This window comes from Numida meleagris, chromosome 2 (assembly GCF_002078875.1).
Source record: "Numida meleagris isolate 19003 breed g44 Domestic line chromosome 2, NumMel1.0, whole genome shotgun sequence".
In the NCBI taxonomy this organism is placed as follows: Eukaryota; Metazoa; Chordata; class Aves; order Galliformes; family Numididae; genus Numida; species Numida meleagris.
In genome coordinates this window covers 144,423,339-144,446,777 of record NC_034410.1, presented here as the reverse complement: position 1 = coordinate 144,446,777, position 23,439 = coordinate 144,423,339, and the positions used below count along the sequence as shown (strand labels likewise).

Here is a 23,439-nt window from a genome sequence, read left to right as displayed (position 1 = left end):
CTAGCTCAACTGTCAACCCATCACCATCATGCCCACTAAACCATGTCCCTCAGTATCACATCTACACGTTTCCTGAACACCTCCAGAGACAGTGACTCCACCACCTCCCTGGGCAGCCTGTTCCAATACACTATCACTTTTTCTGAGAAGGAATTTTTCCTGATATCCAATCTGAACCTCATCTGGAGCAACTTAGGACCATTATCTCCTGCCCTAATGAAGAAGTACCTAATGTTGATGTGTTGGTTTAGCCACTCAGACACCAAAACACAGTGCTCTGACTTTTGCATGGGTCTGAACCCATGCATAAGAACAACCATCCCACTTAACCTCTGAAAACCTGTCACAAAGAGCTTAGAGAGGGTACTGTACAAATAATGGACATCAAGGTTTCTTCTTCTAGCTGTCAATACGCAGTACGAGTGGAACCAAAATTTTTCTCCATTTATTCACTTTCTCCAGTTTCACACTTGTTTTGGGCAGGAGAGGGCTAAATGTTTAGCTTTTATCATCAGACAAGAAAGGAGCCACAGTCTGGCCATTACAATCAGGTAAACTGAAGTTGAGTCTCCACGTACCCAGATTAATTTTGTAGGAAGACATTTTCTTTTGGTTTCCAATAACACTAACATAAGGGATGCATCTTTAAGAAGGTGCTCATTAGATCTGAAACCTTTGATCCAATCCATTTTCCCTCCCACTTAGCCCTATATAGACAGCTCATAAGCGCTTCAGAAACTCCTGTGCACAGTGACCCAGGCATTACATGCTTTCCACCAACATTAAGTCTCACAGCAGTGCAAACTTTATCCCTCCCTAAGGAGGAATGAAAGGCAACTGATTTTTTTCTTTAAAGGTGATTCAAAGGACAGACTGTAGCAAAGGTTTTGTGCAAGGAGAGGCTAGAGAGAATTACTGCTAAGATTTTATTAGCGTGCATAAACACTGTGATGTTTTTTGATGCCTCAGGCTATAGAAGCACAATCATTACAATGAAGACCATATTTCTTTCCATCTTTCCATTGGTCCTACAACACACTGAGTGATCCATCTTGCTCACAAGCTCTACATATTCATATATGTATTTATATATTGGATTCTCACAGCGTTTAACCTTTTGAGCACTGCAATTTGAGATATCAGAGCATGCACACTGCATTTTCAGTCTTCCAGCCTTAACTTAGTTGGGGTGTACAAGTCATGCCATCAAATATAATGGGTGCAGCATGAAAGATAAACACCAGCCAGAGAGCCAGGAATACTCAGTATGTGTATGTTCACTGTGACTAACCATGCCTGCCATGTACCCCACAACATCCTTCTCTCCAAATTGGAAAGATATGGATTTGATGGGTGGACTGTTCAATAGACAAAGAACTGGCAGCAGGATCGAGCCCAGAGAGTGGTGGCCAATGGCTTAATGTCTGGATGCAGACCTGTGACAAGTAGTGTTCCTCAGGGGTCAGTACAGGGACCAACACTCTTTAGTAGCTTCTTCAATGACATCAACAGTGGGATTGAGCAAGTTTGCAGATTATACCAAACTGTGTGGTGTGGTCAGAACACCTGAGGGACAGGATGCCATCCAGAGAGACCTATCCAAGCTTGAGCAGTGGGTCCAGAGGGCCTCATGAGATTCAATAAATCCAAAGGCAAGGTCTTGCACCTGGGTCATGGCAAACCCCACTATCAATACAAGCTGAGGGGCAAAAGAATAGAGTACAGTTCTGCCAAAAAAGACTTGAGGGTACTGGTGAATGGGAAGCTGGATATGAGCCAACAATGTGCCCCCACAGCCCAGAAAGCCAATCGCATCTTAGGCTGCATCTAAAGAAGCATGGCCAGCAGAGTGAGGGAAGTGATCCTCCCCCTCTACTCTGCACTGGTGAGGCTTCACCTGCACAACAGAGTCCGAATGTGGAGTCCACAGTACAGGAGAGACATAAACCTGTTGGAGCACATCCAGAGGAGGGCCACAAAAATGATCCAAGGGATGGAACACTTTCCATGTGGGGACAGACTGAGAGAGCTGGAGCTGTTCAGCCTGGACAAGAGAAGGCTCTAAGGTGTCCTGAGAACAGCTTTTCAGTATCTAAAGGGAGGGGTTTATAAGAACGAAAAAGGGAACAGACTCTTTAGCAGGATCTGTTGTGACAGGACAAGGGGAAATTGTTTCAAACCAAAAGAGGATAGATTTAGGTTAGATATAAGGAAAAACTTTTTTATAATAAGGGTAGTGAAGCACTGGCACAGGTTGCCCACAGTGGTGGTAGATGCCCCGTCCCTGGAGGCATTCAGGGTCAGTCCGGACGGGACTCTGAGCAACCTGATCTAGCAGTAGGTGAACATGTTCACTGCAAAAGAGTTGGACTAGATGGCCTTTAAATGTCCCTTCCAACTCAGTGACTGATTCTGTGAAAAGCAGCACAATGAGAATGGCAGGAACTATGCAGCAGAAGAGTAACATGGGTATGAGTTTATCCACACTTTTCAGAGGTTGAGAATGTAGCATGATTGTTCATAGACTTAGTAATGCAGGTGCTTTTTTATTCAAACGTCATTCAAATGAAAAATGTACAACTAATTCTTAACTTAGAAATGGCTGGAAACTCATAAATCTAAATGCTTAGTAACACACAGCAAAACACCACACTCTGCGCTGGTGGGGGATCAAAACACTTTAGGAAACAGGGAAATAGTTCTCATTGAAAAGATGCATAATAGTTATTATTTCCCTTTTTTAGTTCTTGAACGGGATACAATTTTCTGAAATTTTCCTTAAGCTTACATAAGGATGGCAAATAGCTCTTCACACAATACTTCCAAAGGAAAATGCAAAACCGAATCCACCCTCAACCACCATTCAGTTGATTTAGCCATGTGAAGCAGTTTCTTTTTAATCAAATGATTTATATAACTATGAAGCCCTCAATGAATTTTACAATTGAATGTATCATTGATTATTATCTGCAACAAGGCTTGAAGCTTGGAATTAAAAACTTATTAGTATTTCCATTAGGAAAGTTCAAGAGTACAGACACAGAGGTAGACCAAAACCCAGAGTCCCTAGCAGGCTCATACTGGATTTTTTTTTTTCAGCTTTTCTGTATTTTCTCTTTGCTAGGGATTATTTAAATGTCCCACATGAGTTACTGAGTGTCCCACAGACACAGGCGCAGCATTTCAAGGCCAGAAGGGACCCTTGCGATCATTCAACCTGATTTACTTTGTAATGCAGATTATAGTCACACCTTTATCATCTCACTGATCTTTCCAATCAGGCCATTGGTGCGGCCTAAACTCCTTTCCTCTGTGTCCCCATACTAATGCTCAGCACATCTTAATACACACAGCAATGCCCTGATCTCCAGAGAAATACATATCATTTCAGATGAGATGTTCTCTGCCTACATGTTATCTTCCCCTTTTGAATTTCTCTTTCATATTATTGAACGTGAAAGCCCGCTCACTCCTTATTTTCTCAACCCTGTTTTGTACTCTTGTTTTCTCCATCTGACAAGCTCCAATGACAGTGAAGAAATATATAGTTGCAGTGGGCTAGGAGGAAACATCCAGTTTTAACCATTAATGACATTTTAAAAGAAATTAATAATCAATAATTGCACAAAAGCTCAGCGAGGCATTTTCCCCATGTGCTGCTCATAAAGGTTTCTGTTAGGAAATGCCATAAATATTTATGGTTAAAGATGATCTATGCATAATTTACTGACTTGCACTACAATCCTAACATTAACAGAAAATATATATACATAAAACTTAATCCTTACAAATGAATCTACCTTATTGATCGGTTTACTGAGAGTATGGCTGTATGACAGGTACTGATAAGCCATTTTCCACCCTAACTAGTGTCCAAAATAGCAAGCTAAGCCCGAGCCAATGCCAAGGGTGGCCTGGGGAGTAAACGACTCCCCATGTATAATGATGACACAGACATGCTCTAATGACTTTCTGTCTAGCAGCGACCCTTCTTCACAATGGAATTAGAGATGCCAAAACCTACTTGAATGTAGTAACCCAAGCAGATATCCTGTTGCTCCTGGAGCACTCTGTTTTTCTGTCTGTACAGTGTGCATATGTAGTTTTTGGTTGTCAGGGGGGATTTTTTGTGGTTTGTTGTTTGTCATTTGTTTGTTTGTTTTTGTTTTTGTTTTTTCCTCAGGAGATAAATCCACTGGGAACAAAACCAGATTTATTAAATTTAGAAATGTAGTTTAAACAAATGTTTTGTCCTGGTGTATTATAATTTCCCAGAAACTTGGTTCTAGCTCAACTTGTGCTACAAGCATGGCCTACTATTCCTTGTCTCCAAGAACCGTTCCTAGAAAAAAAAAAATAAAGAGAGGCAACAACTTGCACGTATTCTTGTATTCCATCCCAGTTCGCTGGCTACAGGAGTGAGGGAAGGACAGCATCCCTGCTCTCAGAAATTCAGAACACTGCACTTAAGAAAATTTCCCCAAAGATGTAGTGGGTTTTTTTTTGTTCTATTGTTGTTTGTTTGACTGATTAATCGATTTGGTTTTGTTTGTATTTGTTTCCTTTCTCCTTCAAAGTCCATATTTTGCTGAATCATCATTTCCAATTAAATATAATAGAATCACAGAATTCAGCCATAGAATATTTTGAGTCAGAAGAGATCCGCATGGATCATCTTGAGATTCCCAGGACCACTGAAAAATAACTGAGAGAGGTCTCACAATGATATCAGCCAACTCTTTTGTGTACCCTGGGATGAATCACACCAGATCCCACAGACTTATATACAACCAGGTGGAGCAGTAAATCTTGCACAAGTTCAGGGTTGGCTGTGAATTTATCATTACCACATTAACAGTCCTCCAACTCAGAGCTCTGAGGATCCCAGGGTCCATCAATGGTGCTGAAGACAAAGGCAAAGATTGTATTAAACCTTTCTTCTTTGTCTGAGTCTCTATTTATGAAGCGATCAACCTCATCAAGTAATATACTCTATATTCAACAGTGTGCCTTTCATATGATAATGCATACATAGTTATGAATCTTAGACAAACTTGGTCTACCAAATCCCATCTTTCAGCAAATGCAATCAGTATCAAAACTTCTAATTTCCTTGACTGTTAAGAATGCCAGAAGGAAGAAAAAAAAAAAAGACAGAGGCTACCACAATTACCAGCCCAATCTTTAGTGAAAGTACTAAAGAATTCACATAAATTATGTCCTTTATGCTCCCAGAAGGATATTAATCCTTCTAACCCCAGACCCTTCCAAAATACTGTTGTTTCATTAGGATGGCCAAAGCCAACACAATTCATTATCAGGAAGTCTTCCTGCATTTTCACTTCATCATTCATGACACTGAGAGATAATTGTAGTGTAAGTCCAGAGTTTGGAACTTGCAAGTGCTTATAGAAGCACAACAACAGACTTTCTACTTTAACACTTCCTGTGATCAATCAATCAGTAAATAAATAGATAAGTGATGGAAAGAAGAGAGAAAAAAAAAAGAAGGAAGGAAGGGAGGGAGGTGGGGAGAGAGGCAGGAAGGGAGGGAGGGAGGGAGGGAGGGAGGAAAGAAGAGAGATAACACTGTGTTATCATTTCTTATTATTTCTGCACCAGCACGTATCCCAAGGCTCCAGTTGGAAACAGAAGACCATTCTGTTAACTAGATGGCAGGAGATCAGCTCTGCTATGAGAAGTGCAATGGGATATTTTACTCAGGATATTTTACCCACAATGAAACATAAGAACATGAGAACCCAGTGCAGCCAGACAGCTGTAACTACACTCCAAATGGAAATATTTCAGTTTCATTCATTTGCCATCTTCTTTATCTCTTATTTTACCTTCACAATAAATCATCACTCCAACATTTGTCACTGTGTTGAAAACATTCACCTAAATGTTTAGAACTTAAATATCCTTTAAAGAAAACTACAAAGTTTAAGAGTTCATTTCAACTAGAAAATCAAATCAGTCTACAAAGTATCCAGAATGGCTAATGAAGCTAGGTTCTCCCTAGATAGAAATTAAATATGAGTTGGTGCCATCAACAGAGCTTCACTGATTTTTATCCCTTTCTATAAATTGTTCCTGGTAGGTAATTAAGGCAACATATCCCTGGTTTACTGTCATTGATAGACCTGTCTTACATTTTGTTCATTGTTGGGAGAAATAGCTATTTATCCCACATTTAAGATTGCATGCATTCCTAATTACAGTTCTTTTCTTTCCAACTTTTTCCTCCACCCTCAGAAATGTCTGTTTTCCCTTTTACCATAGGGACTGGCATTTCCTGATCTCACAATTATTTTCTGAGCTCAGGAAACCATTATTAGGAGACTGTAAGGAAATACTGAAGAAAGGACCAAGGTCAGTTATTTGGATATTTCTTCCAGACCCCTGTTTTCAATATTTAAAATATTTCAAAGGCACAAAAATTACCCATTTTCCTTAGAAGACCTGGATGCGCATTGCTAGGATGTATTCTTGGATTTCAGAGGATTTATGTGTGTCTTATGTCCATTTACCTATAGCAAGCAGGAAGGATGTTGAAGAGCTTAAGGATTTGTTCTAAGACCACACAGTCTTAGAAATAAGGAAATATACACTGCACATTCAACATAATAGCTTAAACTCCCCCTAGAACTCAAGAGGAATGCTTGTCTCATTCCCTAGTTCTTTGTAGAGCTCTGATACCCTCAAGGCATCAGTACATGAAATGTGCCCAGGGCCATTCTCTGGTAGTGACAGCACCTGGCATGACACTACCTGTGTGCATACTGCTGAACTCTCTTATCCTTCAGAATGAAGCAAACACAATCAGACTGTATTGGAAAACAGTCTTGCTTTATTCTAGCACTCAGACAGTGTCCAGGAATTTCTGGAAAAAGATGCAGTTGACCAGACTAAAAACAAGGACAAAGCCTCTTCTAATATTTAACCACCAACTGAGTATCAGCAACCAAGAACCAGGAATGTACAGACAAGCTTGTCTGCCCAAAAGGAATGTATGCTAATCCACTCCTTGCATTCATTCCGATGAAGAAAACCAGTTACAGCAGACAGGATAGCTAAGACTGATGTCAGCTTCAGACAATCATTACAGAGATCATATCAAGTATCACTATTCAGCTCAAACAGTTCTCCAGCACTTTCTCCCATCAGACCTTGTGGGGAAGTGTGCCCAGGTGACACATCATACACAGCCTAGGGATCCTAGGATCCTATTTCTATGGAAAAATCCTTCACCTTTGGCAGCAAGAACATGCAGTAATAGTCTCTCATAGCACTATGTTTGCCACAAAAGGCCAAAATAAGGGCTAGGAGAGGGCTGAGGCAATGGAAATGAAAGCCAGACTTTACCAGTTGGCCAAGAACTCTCATCCTTCCTCTGATGCAGCCCACAAAGACTTTTTAGACATCATCTTGGATGGCTTGCTCAAGATGGATTTGCAGCTGCAGACATTTTTCTGAAGCTGTGCATCTAAGTTCCTCATATTGTAGAATGGCAGAGTGATTTACGGTGCTGTCCGTGTGCCTACACTCATGCTATATAAAGCAGCAGGCGAATATCTCAATACCTTTGAACGGTGTCCAAGCCCAAGCCAGCCTAAACATGCTTGTACTGTAGCAGTGGTTGCAATGTGACACACTTTCAGCATGTATTAGCCAGGTCACTATGCAGTAGCAATGAAAAACTAATTACATAACATTTTAAAGGAAATCCTTAAGAGTTGGGAGGGAACTTCAAGGATTCTATGTTTCTATGATTCTATAAGATTGATTCTTAGTCCTATTAAAATGTTACTTAATTCGTTTTTCATTGCTACTGCATAGCAATCTGGCCAACCTCACTTGAGCTATTACAGTATATGATGGGACACCTCGTTTTTCACTGGACTTTCTTATCTTGAGTGAAGGGTTACAAGCTCAGCAAGTGACAAAGTACCTTCTATGTCACTGCATAGGTAATTATAAGGAGCACACTGGCAACTGTTTATTTCTTTTTATCTCTTGTGCTCTATCTGAATTACATTAGGTTGCAACTGTCTGTCCAGAAAATAACAAATAATGTCATTAGAGAGACACTGAGATTCAATTCCTTTTCCTCGGAGACAAATCAAGCTCTTGTCACAGCAGAGGTGGTTTCCTCTGCATTCTCAGATAATTAATATGCATTTGAAGAGATGCTGGAGATGATCACTTATGAGGCATGACAATTAGGTTTGGGAAGAATGGAATGAATAAAGAAATGTGCCCCAAATGAAGCACTGTGCATAATATCATCATTTTTATAGTCTTGGCACCCAGATGTCTGTGTGGTAGTCCCAGTGTAGAACACACACACAATCAAAAAATGCCATCCTGAAAGAAATCGGAAAATATTTATTTTTCTAGTAATGTAATGATACCAGTTTACTTTACTATCTGACAGGCTTTTCTTTCTTTGTTTTATTTAAACTCCTTCGAACCTAATATAAAGTAAACCAGAAGGAGGAATGTTACACTTAATTAGATCAAGAAAATCCAGGTGAGTATCCAAGTGGGAAGTAATATGAATGAGATTACTCTGCTTACTAATCACCCCCTGAATCAAACAAATATAGCTGTATGAGCAGCTTTTTGGCTCACTTTAGCCTACCTACCCAACTTGCCAAATTTATGTCAGAAACCATCCTTTGGTTGAATTCTGTCCAGTTCACAATGCAACATTTTCTTTGCCAGAAGCTGGAGGTGGTACTGGGTCCACCAGGGCAGGGATGCACATTTTGTTTGATGAGAAACCTTAAGACAGGAAGATCTGAAGATGACAAAAACATCTCAGGATGTCATGTCAATTCCTTAAAGCAACTGAGGGAGGTGCACTCAAACTCCTCCACCAGAGCTCTAACTGACCTCTAAATTGGAGACTCACCAGTGTCAAATGGTAATGGTTGTAACCAATTGCAAATGGGCATCCAAACTCCAGAGGAATTTTTGCAAAATTGCCCACAGAACAGGGCGAGAGGTTGCATTTTCAGAAAATAAAAAGATCACAGCCATATGGTCTAGGGAAAATGTGTTTTAATGTACAAGTTCTACTCAGTTCTCCTCAATTCCTCTCTCATGTCTTAATTTGACAGGTAGTGTAGTGTTGCTAACAGTGAAAGTCATCTGGAGTGCACACAGTCTAACTCAAAGCTCAATTCTTGCTGTTGAAAATTCAAAAGAGTGCTATTAGACATACCTGTTAAAAATAATGAGAAGAATGTGAGAAGTGTAATAGTACTGATGCTCGAGATGACAACAGCTTTCACTAGCCACTTTAAAATCAAATTAATGGAGAGACAGAATAGAGATGCCCCTTATCCATTCCTTTTATATGGAAGGAAATACAACTATATGATATAGTTTAAATGGATTTTCTCAAACTCTGTGTTCCAGTCATTAATCACAGCTCCTCTCTTTCTGCAGAGGCCAAAGATAAAAGAATTGTAAAGAATCATAGAATGGCTCAGATTGGAAAGGACCTTAAAGATCATGGAGCTCCAAAGCCACTAGATAGTCTACCCAGGACCCCTTCCAGCCTGGCCTTGAATGCCTCCAGGAATGAGGCATCCACAGCTTCTCTGGGCAAAAGACGTAGAAAATTTAATCTTATGGGTTTGGGGAACATTCTGGGGTTCTCCATGATCTTCAGAACCCTTTTCCAAGCATTTTAGCAACATCAGAATATGAGAAAGTAGAAAACTGAGTACATAACTGTGATAAAGTAGGAATATCCAAAAGTATTTCATCAATGTTGGCACTTCTCAAAAGGATGGTCCTATATGTTCAACATGAAGATTGGATGGAGAGACCTGCCACTGAGAAACATCGTTTCCCAGATCGACTGAAAGCATTTGAATTCCTGAAATTCTCAGACAGAGCCTAGGTGACAACCATTTAACGTGTTTCCCTGCAGGAAACCATACTAAGTTGATTCATTGCTTCTGGAGAAATCATTTGCTCCAGGCCTTAAAGAACGTCTCAGGAGAAACTTTCTGATATCAGAAATTCAAGCCATGAGTACAGGGTACAAAGGCTCAGCATCTTCTTTCTCTTCTCTGTCCCTTTCTGTCAGATTTCAAGTTCACAGCTGCACTGGTGTATTTCCATGCCAATTGATTTGCTTAACTAGAGGAATAATTTGAATATAGAGCACAGGATTGGTTGTCAGAAGAAGCATGTTTCCTAAAAGAAGGCAAAATATCACTTAGATAGTAAGAGAGAACTGCAGCAAAATGAAAAAGCTTTGCTTTTATCTAATATTCATCAAATAAACAGAATAAGTCTTCATTCTATCCTGCCCAACCATTTGGGGGCTCTGACGGTTTCATATTTACAAGTGGAAATTGCCAAAATAACCCATACAAAAAGTGAGTGTCCCTTCAGTAAAGGAAAAGAATACATTAAATTATGTACATTAAAATATGAAAGGAAGAAGCTATCTTTAGAGTATAATGCATCTTCTGCGCTTTTAACTATACGGGAGAACAAACTGTGGGATGTATGGAGTTGTAGTTGTGAGCTATGGAGTGTTTCCTGGGATTTATGAGTGTCCATCTTTAAAAGGACTTTACTTGGTGTTAGATATGTACATCTGTCTACCTAGAGCCAAAACAGAGGGCAGAAATGAACAGCACTGCATGCATCCCTAATGTGTATTGGCTTTGTTTCCTTAATGTATTTATGGCTGCTTCACTTGAAGCATTTTTAGTACAGTTTCTTAGGTAACTAATTTTAGGGATCCCTCCATTATTCAGTGCCTGCATTATCTCACTCCTTCCTTTGCTCCATCAACTTTTCAGTAGCTGTCAAACTTGAGGCCCTTTTAAACCGTATTTGACAGAGATGTAAATGTTTCAAAGTTCCAATGATAGGTCTTGTGGAATTTTACAACTGGCAAAAAGGATTCATTAATTAATAAAACACACACACCTGGGGGACCTGATTCATCTGAACTGTTTTACGCATCTACTGAGATATTAAACATCCATGAGGTAGGTCTGGTCCTTGAGAAATTCCTTCTTGCCATCTAGTTCAGAAGGAACCTAGACAACTAGATCATACATAAACACCTTTACAGAAGACATCTAAAGTTAAGTGGTTGAATCCTGCCTCTCGGGCTTGAGCTATTTCCAGGATAAAATTTAGTTTAAAAAAAAAAAAAAATGTCGAACAGAGGCCTTGCATTGTCCTCTTCTCACTGGAGTGCTGAACTTAGCAGCTGCTGCCAGTTTCGGGAGCTCTGGTACTTCATGGTGAGCCAAATCATCCTCTATAAACAGTGGATCAACTGTATCTCCATTAACCATGGTGGAAGCTCAGAGCTTCCCAGAGAGGCTGTGGATGTCCCATCCTTGGAGGCATTCGAAGTCAGGCTGGATGGGGCCCTGGCCTGCCTAATCTGGTGGGTGGCTAGCCTGCCCATGACAGGGGAGTTGGAACTGGGTGATTTTAAAGGTTCCTTATAACCCAAACCATTCTGCGATCCTAATCTGAGACAGCTACATTTACATGACAGTCTTAAACTGAAGCACACCCTTATGGTCCAGCTCTACTGCCTAGAAAGAGATTTTTATCGATACTTTAAATGATATTTCTGCTCATCATCAGGAGAGGATTTCCTGGAGAACAGAAGTTGTCTAGGCCTTTGTAACAGTATTTTCAAACACTTATTGCAAACAGCTATTATAAAAACTGCCCCCAGTTTTGTATTTTCCTTCTAAGGCTCCGTCACATGTGTCCTCAACCTACCTGTATAATTAAGAATAAATAATTCAAATCCTTCATTCACAAATCCCTCCAAACATCTAATTCATTTTTATCTAAAATGCTTCATTTGCCTAAGTCGACCAGTCATAGTGGTGAGCATCCAGAAGCAGATGCATTTGGAATCTGTTAGCATGAAACATTCATAGGATTTTTCCTGGATATAGATTAAAAAAATAATAAAAAAAAAATCGAAGTGCCTTTACGATCTGAACTAAAAGATAAAATTAATTAAATACACAGAATAAAACAAACTGGTTATTCTGATTCAAATGACAGAAACAGGAATTTGGCACAATTGCCTCTTGGCATGGCAGCACAGAGCAACAGATCCATCTTGTGAAAAAGCCACTCTGCTGATAGTAAAGCCTGCATGTGTTGAACCTCATTTCTCCAACAGAACCAGGCTTTTCACAACAGTAGCTTGGCAAAATAGCAGGCTGTCACGGCGTTATATAAGGATCTGTGTCCGTGACAGGGGGACAGCAGGCCCACAGGCCCACCGGCCCGGAAAAGAGAGAAAGGAGAAAAAAAAAACTGCCGGTGGTTTAGGGGCCGGGCCGGCCCGGTCTGGCGGCTAATGCGGCAGGGGACCCGCGGACCCACGCCCTGGGGAAAAGAAAGGGAAAAGGGGAAAGGTAGGGAAATCGTAGACAGTTCTAAAACAAAACAGCGGCACCAATCTGAGGAGGAACGTTAATTTACTAAATATTATATCGAAACTGAGGCCAATAAATCAAAAACAGAGTTCAATGCTGAGGTTCTTACTCCGTAAGCTGCAGGGGGACCACGTCCACGGCTTCTCGGCCGCATACGAACAAAGAACTCCCGGCCTGCCAGGCAGCTTCACCAGCCGCTCCAGGCGCAAAGAGCGCGGGGGAGTGCAGCTCCTCCCCTCCCCATCCGAAAACCAAGCACCCAAAAATGGCAGTCCCCAGAAACCAGGAGATTAACTCCTTAACAGCCAGTGCTTTATATTATGTTATGATGTGGAATACCGACAACAAAAAAATCACAAAACCATGACTCAGGAAAATCTAGCAGGGTAGGTGTCAAGAGATTTTCTCTGAGGCAAGCTAGAAAAAAAAGTTTTCTTGAAGAGAGAACAAGGGACTGAGACTGGATAAGCAATACTAATGCGGGAGAACTGAGTTATCTGAGCCAACAGCTGATGCAGTCCACTAATGACTACTACAGCTATATACCCGAGTGTCACTGGGGAATCACGTTCATTGGCAGAGTCATTAGACTTGAGATGGTTTCAGGCATAGTGATTTGTCAGAAGAGGCAAAAGGGTTTAAGAATTGACAAGAATCAGCGGCAGAGAAGATGAAGGGTCTTGTCTGACCAATCAAATCAGGTATAGATCCCCAGCAACAGCGTTCCAAATGCCTTTTCTCTTTATCTTTCAAATACTGTTTTTCCCATCCAACCAAACAACAACTTGGCCAAAGTGGAACATATCTTTATAAGCTTCTTGCTCTATATCTAAATTTGAATGTGAATGTTACGCACAGGCTCCATCTAGTACCTACTGCTCTAAGTCTCATTCTGTGCTTGCATCTTCCAATTGGCTATCCAGTGCTCCTGGTGACAATACAAGGCCTGGGTTCTGATTTTGATTGATGACACGTCTCAAAGATATCAGAAACTGAATTCTGTGCAAAATTCACAGCAGCAGCTGTGATCGTCTGGGGATAAAGTGCACACCAAAGGCAGCATCAAAGCTGAGCAAAAAGCATCCTCAGTTAATAGAATCACTTTCTCTTCTAGAACAGACATTTCTTTACTGTGCAGGTGGTGGAGCCCAGAAACACTGTGGAGACTCCTCCTTGGAGATCTTCAAAATCCACTTGGACATAGTCCTGGACAACCTGCTGTAGGTGTCCCTGCTTGAGGAGAGGTTGGACCAGATGGACCCAGAGGTCTCTTTCAACCTCAGCCATTGGATGATTCTATGAAATCACTAGGAATTTTCTTGATTCCTGCCAGTAAAATCAGGCAGTCTTTCTCTGCTCCTTATTCTACAGTCAACGTGGTACCTTCTGGTTATGCCAGCAAAGTCCTTAGAAAACAACTCTGGCAATCTGCATTTGAGCATCTCCTCTAGTAATACACAGCTGGGCCATCTGCAGCAGTACTTTACCATGTCAAGTGTATCCTCAGGATGAGGCCAAACATGTTTGTGGCATAACACTAAAGTGCCATCTGCTCTCTGCACAGAGCCTGAGGAAAAAGAGCACAATTTGATTAAGGAGGAGATAATTGATTAAAACAATTGCAGAGTTTAGCTACGATTTATGAGTTTCAAGGGAATATGTACTAGAATAACAGACTGGCTTTTTTTTCCAATTACCCTAAGTTGTTGTCCACTCTGAATGTGAAACTAAAGAGAAATAGTAGTCCACATCCAATTCCCAGCTTCATAGGCATAATTGCTAAAAATGATCTATACAAGTTTATATAATCCCATTAGCTCTTGAATCTTCAGTGACATTCAGTAGCTTCATCTACTTCATTCAAAACATCAAAGACATTTGGGAGAAGAAACAAAAAGCTGGTACGCTTTCTCCATCCAGTTCTCTAATGTTGATGGTAAGGCAGCTTGGCCTAGCAAGTAAAGAGCCAGGTCATCAGAGAGCAGTTCTGTATTTTAATTCAGTTTATGTTGTTGATCAAACGGCTACTGGTTTCCTCCTTTCTACTCTTCCTACTCCAATTCCTTACTTATTTTGTCTTTATAAATAAGGATGGCTTCAGGACATGAAGAGCTGATCTTGCCAAATCATATCCATCCTTCTTAATTAGCCCACAAGGAACAGGACAACTTTACAGTTATCCCTGCCTAGTCATTGGATCCCACCAGATGTAAGTAATCTCACCTTATTCTAGATGTAGTAAGCTAAAAATCCCACCCCCAAAAAAGCAGAATAAGCTAAATGTTAAATCCATCTGGACTGTTCAATCATTCTTCTGATCCACAATCAGAAATATCTATTGATAAATACAGACCTTACTCTGTCAGTCTGGGAAGGGGATTTCTAATCCAAAAATTAGTCCTGATTAGATAATAAAATTATTTTGTGATTACAGATAAAATATCTCTGAAATTATCTTCTCCCATCTCCAGAAAACCTTCTGCCCTTGAAGTACCTGCTCCCACTCTCCTCTCCCCAAAAATAAAAATAAAAAAAAATTAAATGCTTTCTTCTTCATCCAGCTCTGAATATTTTCAAAAATAGACTTTTTTTCGAAAATAAATCTTTTTCCAAAAAAGATTTACCCATCTATGAGCTTAGGGTCTTGTCTATCAGATGGCAGTCTTTTTTTTTTATATTGATAGATTCCAACCTAGTCTGGGAGAAGTCTTACTTATTGATACGATTCATTACACTTTAAAGTATGATACTCTCTAGTTGCTGTCGGGAAACACTGACTAAATAGAAGTCCATCACACTGATTTATTGAAACTGGCAGCTTGAGTCCAATGAAGAATCCAATGCAGAGAACTTTTTGCCAATGAGCAGTAACTTTGTTTACTCAATAGAGGATATATCCATCTTTCAGCTGGCATTGATTATTTTTACATTTTTTTACATGTCCAGGCCGCAAAGAGGGAAAGAAGGAATTCCACCACAAAAAGTAATTTGTTTTGGCAGAATAAAAGATGTCAAATCTTTACATGGATAAACCAGACAAAGTGAGAAAAACAATAACTCTCTTCTCCTGTAGTGTAAGTATTTTAATTGGAATTATAGTTCACAGAGTCGATTATTCCCCAGCTTATGACAGCAACATTCATTCAAACATAAGAAAAAACCACAGCTTTTCTGTATGGAAAGCACTGAGTTTTGCAATGGTGGGAGAAATGGGGGAGAGTATATGATGTACGCTTTGTAATGAATTTACCTGGACAACGAGCCACTTCCTTCTGCGTGGGTCTTCATGATTACCAGGAGCAAGAAAACATGCCCTTTTGTAACATTAGAATGGCTGCTGGGGAGCAGGCACAATGTTCATGTCCTGGCACACAAGTGACCAAGATACTCTTGGAAGAGAGTACTAGGTATCCACTAAAGGGTACATCTTTTGGACACCACTAAATCTGCTAGTCAGTTGGTGTAGAAGGACAGGCTCAGACATGGTGGTTAGACTAGATGATACTACTGGTCTTTTCCTACCTTAATAATTCTATGATTCTATGAGGAATATCTAGTCTGTCTGTGGACAGAGGGCTTATATTCCTATGTGACAGCCAGGTAAATGGTAGAGAACTGCCAGAACCCTTTCCATCCACTGATGTTTAGTTCTGATCATGATTGTCCACATTTTGTGCTCTAGAAGTCTTCACTGACATACAAGAATTGCTTTATTAACCACTACAGCTATCTCTCTGCCACACGTTCCAAGAAAAATCAGGGACTTTTTGAAAATAAACTAAATGCTATCAGCAAATTTGAAGCTTCAAAATGTTCAGAAGATGGTCTGTGATAGCCTCCCACAGAATTGTTTCCATTTTTCACTGAACTCCCTTGAATGACTATAGCATTCTCTACCTGGAGAGCTTAAAGTGCTTCACAGGCACTGAATAATATACCCAGCAAAACAGCAGATTCAGTCAGGAGATAGGTATTTTCTGTTCAAGAACTGATTGAGGATTCACATTGAGTGATACTGGCAAGTTGAATGGGGTTTTCAGTTCCCAGAAAAAATAAATAAATTGTGGCTGCCCAGACTTCGTGAAAATCAGGGCTAACATTTCTTTATATCTGTGAATGGAGGTTAGATGTGAAGGCTGAAGAAACATTCAAGTAGCAATTGACTACACAGAGCTGAAAAGGGAATAAGACTAGGCTGATACTTCTTTACATCATTGGTTTGGGCCAGAAATTTCAAACACATGTGAAAAAAATTTCTATAGACTTTTGCCACTTTGTACAAATTTTATCAAAGAAAGCATAGAGGATCATTGTCCATGGAAAATGTAAGAAACAGACATTGCAGCCTGCAAACTTTTCTTTCAGTTTTCTTTTCTTGGTTTTCTATTTTTTCAGTACTGGAATTATATTTCATTTCAGGTTATTTCCATTTTGTCAGTGTATCTAAAAATGGAAGGGGAAAAAGATAAATTGAACATTTCATGAGATGTATGTTAAGCACTTTTGAACAAGCTTATCTTTTAGGAGAAAATCACAGCAACCAAATTCAAATACTATACATACTGGTTTGACCAAGAAGCCAAAAATCTGTTACTTTCAGAGTACCATAGCAAATACAGACCCACATCAGAACATAAAACTATCCTTTGCCATGAAGAGTTCAAACTTAAATGGCATTAAGGTATCTTCTGAGAAATGTCACATGCCCTTTGTCTTCAGAATGGACTAAACATAGAATCATAGAATCACAGAATTATTAAGGTTGGAAAAGACCTCTAAGATCATCTAGTCCAGCTGTCAACCCATCACCACCATCACTAAACTAACCGTCTCTCAGTGCTGTATCTACACCTTTCTTGAACACCTCCAGGGGCAGAGACTCCATCACCTCCCTGGGCAGCCTGTTCCAATGCCTCAGCACTCTTTCTGAGAAGAAATTTTTCCTAATATACCCAACTTCAACCTCCCCTTGTGCAACTTAAGGCCATTACCTCTCGTCCTAGAGTTAATCTCCTGAAATGAAGACAAATACATGTAAAACAACACTTGCCACCATTCCACATGATCTCGATTGTTTCTAATGCTAAGATATTTTAGTTTCCTGTTGGACTCACAGCATACATCCTTCAGATGCTTAATTTTTGCTGTTGAGAAAATCCAGTTGTTTTTTTTTTCAAATGCTGAATGATTAAATCCTATTGTTGCTCAAAAACCATTTCGCTCATTAGCCATGAGAAATTAACTGACTACTAAATATCTCTCCATGCTGCCTAGCAAAGGAAAGGGAAAAATGAATTTGCCTAAACCTGCAAATCAACCAAAACTGTATACGTCTGGATATTTTCCATTCCATTCCACACCTTGAAGTTCTCTGGAACTGATATGCTGAGAAGCATCTCAGACCTTAGCTGTCTTCTTTCATATAGCTGACTCTGCCTCTGATTATGATTTTTGTCAGTTCTATGTGAATGGGCCAGAATGTGCTGTCTCTTTGGAGAAAGAGATTAAAGACATTTTCTGACGTTATTTTTCAGAGCAGCTTTGTCATTTATTCAGAATGCCCTGAGCTGGGCGGATGTAACCAAAGCCACTGACAAAGCTCTTGTTTGTGCTTATCTGCAGCTTCTGCTACTTCAAAAGACCGAGGTAAGCCCCTTCTGTTTGCTAGTTCACCAGACACTTTTTTAATCTAATTCCTCATGGAAATTGGCTGTAAGTAGATTTCCAGGGGCCAACAAAGGGGATTTTCAGCCTCATCTAAATATTCTTGTAGTCCTCCTCGGGATTTTTGAGGAGAAGCCATTTTAGTTTATGCAATAACAAAAAAAAAAAATCTCAGAAAGGCCTAATGCACAGGCTGTCACTGAAGAGATAGAAAAGTTTGGGGCACAGAAATTTATAGCAGCACAATATTTATACTATAAGGCATGATGTCATGTTAAACAGGGTACACATACATAGAGTCACAGAATCATAGAACAGCTTGGATTGGAAGGGACCTTAGAGTCCACCCAGTTTCAACCCCTCTGCCATGGGCAGGGTTGCCACCCACCAGACCAGGCTGCCCAGGGCTTCATCCAACCTGGCTTTGAACGCCTCCAGAGACTGAGCATCTGCAGCCTCTCTGGCAACCTGTGCCAGGGCCTCCCCACCCCATGGGTAAAATCATCTTCTGGATCAACCTGGCTCTTAATCAAATACTATCGTGATACATTAAGAGCCCAAAAGATTAGTTTGCTCTCCTTTTTTTCCCCTAACTTTCGGTTGGAAACATGGAGAGGACCCCTGCAGAAAAAGACAATCACTAAAAGAAACTGGTGGTATGAGCTGAAGTTTTCCTGTTTTTATTTACATGGATCAGCAAGGTCCTGCATAAGACTTCAGTCTTGCAGACACATAGAATACAAAGGAATGAAATCTTTTTGTAGAAAACTTTTAAACAGGTGAGTTTTCAGGGCAAAATGAGTAACAGAATAGCATCCAACTCCAATGGATTTCAAGTGTTTTCTGGCAAACCAGATTAGAGTGGCATCACAATTTTGGATAAAAGATTCTCCATACACATACTTCATTCAATGTATATTTTGCTAATCTTTCTCTATGCAGGTAAAAATCCCTCTCCAGGAACAAAACAGAAAGAATCTTTTGGCATTCAAGGAACCTTTAGAAACAGTAAATATTTGCTGCAAATTACGCTTCCCACACAGTAACCCTCCTACACAGACAGCAATGAACACTTAATGCCCCAAGAGTGCAAAAAGGCAATTCCTCGTAAATGTTAAGTGCTGCCTGTTGCTACCTTTCAAATGTCACCTCAGACAGTTGTGATTGAGCAAGCAAGGTCTGTTGCATCTTTTCTCCCCATCCCCAGTTTTCCTACATCATTACACATCACACTGAGTTTATATCCATGCATAAATGCACTGCATTGGTGTCAGCAGTGCAAGGGTACCAAAGGGGCTCTACTTATGCATAGAAGTGGAGGAGAGAGTTCGTGTGCCTGGGCGAACTGCAGTGCAATTTCAGATTATTTTGTTGTGTTGGAGACAGACAACCTCAGGCTATTTTCTAAAGTATATAGGATGAATTGTGTCTAGAAGTACCCATTTCCCAACACTGCAAGGAAAGGCAGAGTAAGCAGCCAGGTTAAGGCAAGAGATGACCACTGTGGAAAAGTGAAATCTATCCTTTAAAAAATCTAACCTTCAAAAAAATCTTTAAAATTCAGAAAGTTTAATATTTAAAAAATACTTATAATTAAAGATGTATTAAAAATACCAATATTTAATAATTAAAAACAATTAAAAAGTTATCAATGTGCAAATGCGTAATGCAACAATGAGGAGGGTTAAATCTCATGAAGCATTAAAAGCTCAGTAACATCAAATCAACAGACACCAGAAGGAGCACAGCCCTGGAATTCAGTAGGAAACCATTGTCTCTCTGCAAATATCACCCAGTCTTGTGCTCTGGGCACTATACTGTTAGAAACTTTGTTTTTATGTAAGTATAATATAGTCCAGATTAACTTCTTCAGTACATTCATAGAATCATAGAATCATAGAATTATTAAGGTTGGAAAGACCACCAAGATCATCTAGTCCAACCATCACCACCATGTCCACTAACCATGTTCTGAAGTACTACATTTACCCTTTTCTTGAAAGCCTCTAGGGACAGTGACCACCTCCCTGAGCAGCCTGTTCCAATACCTCACCACCCTTCTTGAGAAGAAATTTTTCCCAATATCCAAAAATATCCAACCAGAACTTCGCCTGGCGCAACTGAAGGCCACTACCTCTCATCCTATCATTGTAACCCGGGAGAAGAGGCCAGCCCAACCTCATTACAACCTCCTTTCAGAACAATACAAGTGTACCTTGAATACGCACAGTAAGATTTGGGGTAGTTTTTATTCTGAGAACTCCAGATGAAAAGAGATATATAAGCAGAAAAACTACTGTTGAATAATATGATAAAGACTCTTGACTTTTTGGAAAAACTCTCTTGGTGACTTTCTAACCAACAGAAGGGAAGATTCTGATGAAGTATAAATACTTCTGGATAACATATGTCTCTAGATATTTCTAATGAACAACGATAATTTTCCTCAGTGTGCTTACTGAACTGCTGTATACTGTCTCTGAGAACTTTAAACAGGTGTTTCGTTCAAATCAAGAGATTGCTGCACACTAGAGAAGGATGAGACTTACACATTTGAAATTGTCTAGGGAACTTCCCTACACAAGCAGAAACTGCCATTCTGGGCAGACCAACAACTCATGCAGTCTGGTACTCACCTTGAAAACTACGTATGATACAAAGGAATTTCTTAAGTTTCTTTTGGATATTTGCTGCAAATCGTGCCTATCAGCTTGTCTGGTGGTTTTTAAAAATTCATATAATGTATTCACCATATTCCTTGGCTAAAATGTTGTCAGTCTTCTCAGGAGAAAATAATAATAAAGCTAAAATAAAAATAAGAATGGAAGGGCATAGCCCATTAAAACAGACTAAAAGGAGTTTGATTTGCTAGTTCTTCAAACGTTTTTAATTGGCACAGTTCTGCTACAGTCGACTGAACTATGACGATTTTTAGCAGCTGAGGGTCTGAAGAACATCTAAAAGAAGCAAAGAAGGCTACATGTGCATTAACAGTGCAGTAGTAATAGAACCAGATAGGCTTTTTAAGATGGGTGAGAAGGGCTACAGTTAGCTGCAATCACTAGAACAAGAGGCTGAAATGTGAGTTGGATTTAGCAGTCAATGTTCTACCTAGCATTAGTGCAATTAGATTCACAACCAACATGGATGGAATCTCACAACATATAGAAGGAAAGGCAACTGGCACTATTACATTCATATTCCATCACATACAAAACTCCGAGCAGTATGGGTGATGCAACAAGGCTGCAGTAAGATACAACAAATGTGTGCCTCAATGAGTATGGTTTTATACAACTTGTACCCAGAGCTCTTCCCCAGTAGTTGATCCTGCCCCTGTCAATTTCTCAATAATTCTCCTGTAACCATCCTCCATATCCCAAAGACTGGCTTAAATAAAAGAGGAAACTTTAAAATAACAGCATCTCTCAAATGAAGCTCACACACACAGTGAAGGCAGTAAACAATCTTAAACACCAAACTGAATGGTACCATGAAACTCCAAATGCCTGTTGTGAAACAAACTCCTATTTTTTTTATTTTTTAACTTTAATTGCTGTCAAGGTATTATCTAAGGGTCCTTACCATACATGATGTAATGATGTGGAATACCGACAACAAAAATCACAAAACCGTAACACGTGGACGGCTATGTGCTCTTTAGGAAAGACAGGCGGATGAGGCAAGGTGGTGGAGCTGCTCTTTATGTGAGAGAGCAACTCGAATGTATGGAGCTCCACTGGGTGGGGGGGATGATGAATACATCCGCTGCATAGCTCGTGGGTAAGAACTAAGGGGCCAAATACCAGATCTGGAGGTTGGTGTCCCTGCCTGGGGCAGGGCGGTTGGAACTTGATGATCCTCGGGGTCCCTTCCAACCCAATCCATTCTGTGATTCTGTGATTCTATGGAAGGCTGAGTAACCCGGGTCTGTTCAGCCTGGGGAAAAGAGGACTTGGGGGAGGGGGGGGGGTCACATAAATATTTATGAAGATCTCGACGGAGGTGGGAGGCAAATGGATGAGGCCAGACTCTTCTCGATGGTGTGTAGCGACAGGACAAGGAGTAATGGCCTACAACTTGAACACAGGAACTTTGGTACTAACGTTCAGAAGAACTTCTTTACGGTAAGGGTGATGGAGCACTGCAACAGGTTGCCCAGGGAGGTTGTGGAGTCTCCTTCTATGGAGATATTCAAGACCCGTCTGGACCGCTACCTGTGCGACGTGCTGTAGGGTTCCTGCGTTAGCGGAGAGGTTGGACTGGATGATTTCTTGAAGTCTTTTCCAGTCCCTGTGTTTCTGTGAGTTCCTCGTTTCCCATCACCTGCAGTCACCCACGGTCCCACGTGCATTTCAGCAACCGCCAACTGGAATGAAAGCTGGTAACTGGTGGCCGACTGTATCGTCTCCCTCCTTCTGGTTTTCGAGTTGTGTCTGTCTGGCAGCGAGGGCCCCTTCGGACAGAGTGGGCTGTCCCTGCGCTCAGAGGCAGTCCTTCTCCTCAGGCAGCCGCAGAGTGCCACGGCCCTTGCTCAGCTTCAGGCAGTGTCCCGGCACAGCTGTGCAAGAGACTTGGGCAGGAAAGTTCTGTGCTGCAGAACACTGTGGCAAGCCTCCCGTATCGTGGTGTGCTGGTCACCTGCCGCCGTTCCCCTCTGCCGTTAGCATGCAGTTCTATTTGGATGATGACAAAAGCTGTGCGGCTGCTCCTTCTCCTGGCACAGGGCGGCCTCCAGCACCCCCAGGCAGCAAGCGCTGCTCACCGGCCTCTCTCCTGGGATGACCTGGAGGAAGGCATTGAGAGCACCCTCAGTAAGTTTGCAGACGACAGCAAGCTGGCAGGAAGTGTCGATCTGCCTGCGGGTAGAGAGGCCCTACAGAGAGATCTGGACAGGCTGGATCTCTGGGCTGAAGCCAATGGGATGAGGTTCAACAAGACCAAGTGGCGGGTCCCGCACGTTGGCCGCAACAACCCCAGGCAACGCTACGGGCTTGGGGCAGAGTGGCTGGAAGGTTGTGTGGGGGAAACGGACCTGGCGGTATCGGTCGATGCTCGGCCGAGCATGAGCCAGCAGTGTGCCCAGGTGGCCAAGAAGGCCAATGGCGTCCTGGCTTGGATCAGAACAGGCTGAAAATCTTACGCAGTAAGCTGCAGGAGGACCACGTGCTTTTCTCCGCTGGGCAGGAAGGAACAGACCCCGCGTCTCCCAGGCGGCTTCACCACCCCTCCCACGCAAAGACCCCTGGGGAGTGCACCTCCTCCCCTCCCCCTCGGAGAGCCACACACACCAAAAAAAGGCAGTTTGCAGTAACCA

The 23,439-nt window shown here is 41.1% G+C and overlaps 1 long non-coding RNA gene across 3 annotated transcripts in view; it reads right to left on the bottom strand.

Moving 5' to 3' along the window:
• Window positions 1-12,670, bottom strand: part of LOC110394612 — a 111,626-nt gene extending 98,956 nt beyond the window's left edge. For all 3 annotated transcript variants that reach the window (XR_002435739.1, XR_002435740.1, XR_002435741.1), the window contains exon 1: window positions 12,568-12,670. This is a non-coding gene — a long non-coding RNA (uncharacterized LOC110394612). The remainder of the gene's footprint in view (window positions 1-12,567) is intronic.